The 6000-nt window shown below is 46.1% G+C and overlaps 1 protein-coding gene across 8 annotated transcripts in view; it reads right to left on the bottom strand.

The window, feature by feature from the left end:
- LOC143279662 (tyrosine-protein phosphatase Lar-like) overlaps positions 1-6000 on the bottom strand; it is a 342687-nt gene that overhangs the window by 246607 nt on the left and 90080 nt on the right. Inside the window, exon 1 of one of the 8 annotated variants that reach the window (XM_076583707.1) lies at positions 3159-3290. The exons of the other annotated variants lie outside the window; for them this stretch is intronic. The gene's annotated coding sequence lies outside the window, so the exon portion shown is untranslated. Of the gene's footprint in view, positions 1-3158; positions 3291-6000 lie in introns of those variants that run through there. 8 annotated transcript variants of the gene reach the window in all.

Genomic DNA, 6000 nt, shown 5'->3' with positions numbered 1-6000 from the left:
AAATCAAACAGAGTACCGCAGGGATTGTACACTGCTCCTCTCGCTGAAATTACTGACCACCACAATGTTAAGTCATAATTCCTATGCTGATGACACTCAACTTCAGAAGAACGATACCCCTGAAAAATTGTCCTCGATCTTGCAGGAAACATCTGAATGCTTCCTGGACATTCAAAACTGGAAGACTCTAAATAAGCTACAACTGAACGCAGACAAAACCGAAGCAATGATCATAGGAACTAAACAAAAACTCTCTTCCATCACAACTGACAAAATCAAACTTGGCAGTATATACATCCCTCCTTCCAGCTCAATCAAAAACCTCGGCGTTGTCCTTGACAACACACTGTCTATGCAAAAATTTATCAGTCAGACATGTCAATCCTGCTACTGTCGATTGCGACGCATTAGTTCCATTCGGAAATATCTGTCCAACGACGCAACATCTAGACTTGTTTCTCTCATTCTCTCTCGCCTTGACTACTATAACTCTCTATGGTCTGGTTTGCCTGCTTCATTCATTTCAGTCCCTTCAGCGCATACAAAACTCTGCAGTCTGACTCGTCCTCAGAAAGAAAAGATATGAGCACATCACTCCTATTTTGCAACATCTCCACTGGCTCCCTGTCTCACGCAGAATAAAGTAGAAAGATCAGCACTCTATGTTATAAATGTATTCACAAATCTGCCCCTTCCTATCTTTGTGGCTGCCTTCACCTCTACACTCCATCTCGCTCTCTACGATCGGCTTCGGATCCACTATGTTTACGCATACCCAGATTCAAACACTCCACTGTTGGACGCCGTTCTTTCTCTGTCTCTGGACCTTCCATTTGGAATGAACTTCCTCTTTCGCTTTCTCAAGTCTCCGCACTCAGCTCTTTCAAGTCTGGCCTTAAAACCCACATCTTCACAAGATAGCCTGCCTCTTCATTGTTTTCAGTTTCTGCAGTTTTAGAGTTATGCTTAAGTGCGAATGACTGGTGTGAAAGCGCTTAGAGTTGTCTCTGCACAAGATTCAGCGCTATATAAATACTATTATTATTCTTATTATTATCATATAATAAAAGTGCTGGTGATAAAACTGGAAACTCCGCATACCAGCCTAATCCCTCACTTCATACAAATCTCTTTCTTCTCCGCCCTATCTTTTCTCCCTGACCCCACCGCCCAAAGGCCTGTCCAGACAATCAGGACTACCTGACACCTTTTCCCTAAACCTACCCATACCGTGCCTTTTGAACAAATACCCGAACGTGACAGTCTGCTTTAATTCACGATTACCGCACAGCAGGGGGGTATTGTGTTTCTGCTGTGTGCCTGAACCCGAAATACGCCCTTTTAAGCCTTATGTGCGAAGTGTGAGGTTTAAGTTTGTTAACGTCTTTCATCAAGTCTCAGCGTCATTGCCTTGTGCAGTAAATCGGATGACGTACGAATGAATGAATGAATGAATGAATGAACGAACAAACCACAGTCATCAAATCACTGCAACGTATATTGACTTAATTAAGCTGAGTGTTGGGCCAACAGCAATGTGATAGCTGTGTGATCAATGTTTTTTTCATTGCAATGAGAAGTCATTTACAGCTTAGTCTTTTGTGAAGGACTATGACAAGAAGGCAAAATTGCACTGGCTCCTAGTGCTGCAGCTTTGGGGGCTTGTTGGCTTTTGGGAACCATCCCAACGCCGACTGTCGAGAGAGGGGATGAAACTTGTGTAAGACACTCTCCACTGTAATTCAATTTTAACCCAGACAGTCGGAACAGCAGTTGCTTCCTCTGATGGTCTTGTCGGACATGACTATCATACATACACAACGTCTTGGTGGCTCTTTCTTACCCTGCATGCCGTCATTGTGGCTTGAACTGCTGGTTCTCTGGATGCTGATTCTCTTGGTAAATTCACAATGGCAGTTTTCAATGTCTGTTGAATGGTACGGTCTTTAAGCGGCACTGGCAAGCGTTCAGCGCGGAAAGGCCAAGTGACCACTGCACGCCACTCCATCAGTCTGACGCCGCCACGTCAAATGAACTTACAACAAACTGCATGCGGTGGAGGGCAGCCAGTGCAAGGGGCGATGTAGACAACAAACATGGGGCACTGACTTGGAGTGTCCGTGGCCCAGGAAGACAAGACGAGAGGGGGAGGTGGTGGAAGGAAGGACTGAGCGGCCAAGAGGAAAGAAAACAGAGCTGCGAACGAGAAATAATGAATTTTACAAGTTTTGCACAGTTTGAGACAACATCAAGGATGAACAGCCCTTCGAGGGCTGGATGAAAACAAACAGTGTTTGCTTACTCAGAAATAAAAATTAATCTGTGTGTGTGTGTGTGTGTGTGTGTGTGTGTGTGTGTGTGTGTGTGTGTAGTGTGTGTGCGCGCGCGCGCGCTTAGGACTAGCGTGTTTGAATGCGATAATGCATACTCCCATTAGTATGCGCGAAGTCCCAATTCTTACCCACATGCTCTAAAAATATAACAGTGTGCACTCCCTATCCCCAGCCTCTCTCCCTTCCAACCTGTATTCCCCTCTCTGCATTTAGAAAATATTCCCCAGCTTTTTTTTCCCGTTCTGCTTAATCGATGAAGAGCAAGTTCTTAATGACGATACAAAAATGGCGTATAGAACATGTCAGCAGAGCACAAATGTGAACACTATACCTTGATCTGTTTTAAAGCTCTCTACTATCCTATCAAGCACGGCTTCAGCTGTTTGCTTACCTTCGTCGTTTCTTGGTAATGCAATGATGTTACGACTGCCAAGCATCTCAGTGAAGAAATGCTTGATTTCATGTCGATGGAATGACACGGTCATCAAAAACCAAGAACCAGAAGTAATGAAATAAGACTGGCACTCGGACAAAAAGAGTAACAACTCACTCTGAGCCGGAGAGAGAGAGAGAGGGGGGGGGGAGGTGGAGGAAGAGAGAGATAGAGACAGAGACAGACAGAGATAGAGACAGAGACAGACAGAGAGAGATATTTGAGCATACACATTCTTACTGGGCGTCCATATAAAAATCAACACCACCACCATTCCTTTCCTCAAGCCTGGACGGACTGACCTTTCTGAAACACACAAACACACACACACACACACACACACGACACACACACACGCACGCACGCACGCGCACACACCAACGAAATCTTACTGCACAGAAGTGCCTTTTTTCCACAAGGCTGAAGGCAGTGAAGAAGGGGCGAAAAGCAGCTCCAAATCCGCAGAGTTTTTATCCTTGTCACACCTCTCCATCACGCTCCCGGCCCGCGGACCTCATCCCCACACGATCACAAGTCAATGAGCTGCGAGGACGCCTCATGCATATTCATAGCCCTCCACTGCCGCCAACGGCGGAGAGAGACGGGCAGGCAAAATGGCCGCAGTTAGGGGAAATAATTCACACACGATCGTCGGCGATTGTCACAGTCAGATGGCCAGCACTTTGAATAATCGCCTCTTTCCCACTTCACGAGTCGAGACCCCTGTTTCCGAGTGTGTCGAGGAGCTGTTAAACTTATTCGTATAACACCCCCCCCCCCCCCACCCCCCTCCCTTTTCGTTTCCATGTTAGATACTGTGTTAATGATGTAAAATATGAGAGGCACGCCGGCAGGAAGAGAGGTGGTGGGAAAGAAGGGAAAGAGGGGAAGAGAACTCTTTTAATTTCCACTAACAGAATAATTGCAGATGAGTATTTCAGTTCAGGAACTCGTGTCCGAGTTCATGGCGTCCTTTCGAGTCTATCTGTGACTCACTATTGCTTGTCAAAACCACAGTGACGGCCCTTACCAGTCAAAACCACAGTGACGGCCCTTACCAGTCAAAACCACAGTGACGGCCCTTACCAGTCAAAACCACAGTGACGGCCCTTACCAGTTAACCACAGTGACGGCCCTTACCAGTCAAAACCACAGTGACGGCCCTTACCAGTCAAAACCACCGTGACGGCCCTTACCAGTTAACCACAGTGACGGCCCTTACCAGTTAACCACAGTGACGGCCCTTACCAGTCAAAACCACCGTGACGGCCCTTACCAGTCAAAACCACAGTGACGGCCCTTACCAGTCAAAACCACAGTGACGGCCCTTACCAGTTAACCACAGTGACGGCCCTTACCAGTCAAAACCACAGTGACGGCCCGTTCAAAGTATTTATGCATCACCAGATCCACAATCAAAGAGAAACTGTTTAAGAAAGCACAGAAAGACCACACTGTTTATACACAAGTCCATTATTATCTTTTATACACTTTCTCCCATACTTCACAAGTTCTAGAAATTGTACGATATGACAGCTTAATGATAAATGTACGAATAAAGTTTTCAGTTGAACAACACAAGACAATAAATCAAAACAAACAAACCAATACATACCAAGAGAAAATCGGGAAAAAAAAGTTCTGGTGTGTGGACTACATACTTTCTTGTGCTTGAGAACTTTCATAATACAATGATCCGCGAGACAACTGTGAAAGATCAAATCTCCCTGGTTCACTCACACAAAGCGGTCTGTTATTTCATCTTACAAGTATCTTTTTACACACACACACACACACACACAGAGACTCACACACACACACACACACACACACACACACACACCAAAATGAAGCGAAATAAACACCCATGTTAATGAACGAGACACCATGCATAGTACCAACCGAGAAGAAAACGAAGGCAGCACCACAGAGCAGAAGGCAGAAGCACCAACTCTCCAGCAGCACAGCACAGGGTGGAGACACAGGAAGTGGACGTCCCGCAAAACACCAGCACCGTTACATGAGAAGGGCATAAATGCTTCCCCTGCCTCCAGACAAATAGGCCATCAATATTATGTGCAGCCACAACTCTCTGTGCCCGCCTGCTTCTCCACCAGTGCTGCAGCACTCTGACGCTTGACACTGGCTGCAGATACAGGACTCCACCAAGGTGCCGTCCAAACTCGCCGCTTTTATGTTATAACAGTTGTGATCGTTCCTGTAGGCATGTAGATTTTGAGCACTGCACGGTTTTTCTTCTTCTTTTTAATCTTTTTTTTATAATCAATTTGTGTGTGTGTGTGTGTGTGTGTGTGTGTGTGTGTGTGTGATAATGTCGCTCTACAGCATTCTATCCCCCACCCGTATCCCCCCCCCCCCTTCCCTCCAACAGCAGGTTCATCTCCCCAGCATGGGTGATAGACGACCTTGTAAATGCTGTGCATCTACAGACAAAAACTCGTAGGGAGTGGGGGTGGGGGTTCGGGGGTCTTTATTCCACGATATATCCACACGCTGTTGATACCAGGATCTGTTTCAACATATCTGTTTTGTTCTGCAATCTGCAAAGTTCACTGCATAGGGCAAATCAGAAATGCCCGAGTTGAAATGGTGATAGCTGTATGTAACAACCACCACAACAAAAGAAGAGAGAGAGAGAGAGAGAGAGAGAGAGAGAGAGAGAGAGAGATTAAAAAGAAAAAGAAAAAAAAGGAAGGTTTATAGACATCTGCCAAGCGCTGGAAAAATGCCCTGGGGGGAAGATCTCACCCAGGAGACAGTGTGTTGTTGTTTCAGAGGCTGTTAGCAGAAGCCATGAAAGCGGCCATTTGGGAGATGATGAGGCAGCCAGTGGAACGCTCATCACCTGCAGAGAGGACAGGTTTTCCTCCGTCCTCATGTCGTGCTTCCCGCGCCAACTTTATGGACCTGAGCGCCAGGTGATTTGTGACAGAACTTTTATGGCCTATGTTGCATTCCTCTCTCTCTCTCTCTCTTTCTCTCTTTCCTCCTCACCCTCACAGACGGACAAAGACAGACTGAGAAACATTGACTGAGAAACAGCCAGAGATGAACACACACACACATACAGAGAGAGAGAGAGAGGGAGAGAGAGAGAGAGAGAGAGAGAGAGAGAGAGGGGGAGAGAGTCATCTTGAGTATCATCATGATCAAGACAAAATTTCGTTCCAGAAGAACAAACGTTTTGAGGCAAGATTGTACTAATCATGGAAC

Source organism: Babylonia areolata, chromosome 3 (assembly GCF_041734735.1).
Source record: "Babylonia areolata isolate BAREFJ2019XMU chromosome 3, ASM4173473v1, whole genome shotgun sequence".
Classification (NCBI taxonomy): Eukaryota; Metazoa; Mollusca; class Gastropoda; order Neogastropoda; family Buccinidae; genus Babylonia; species Babylonia areolata.
The sequence above is the reverse complement of the archived record's forward strand: the minus strand, read 5'-3'. Positions and strand labels throughout refer to the sequence as shown.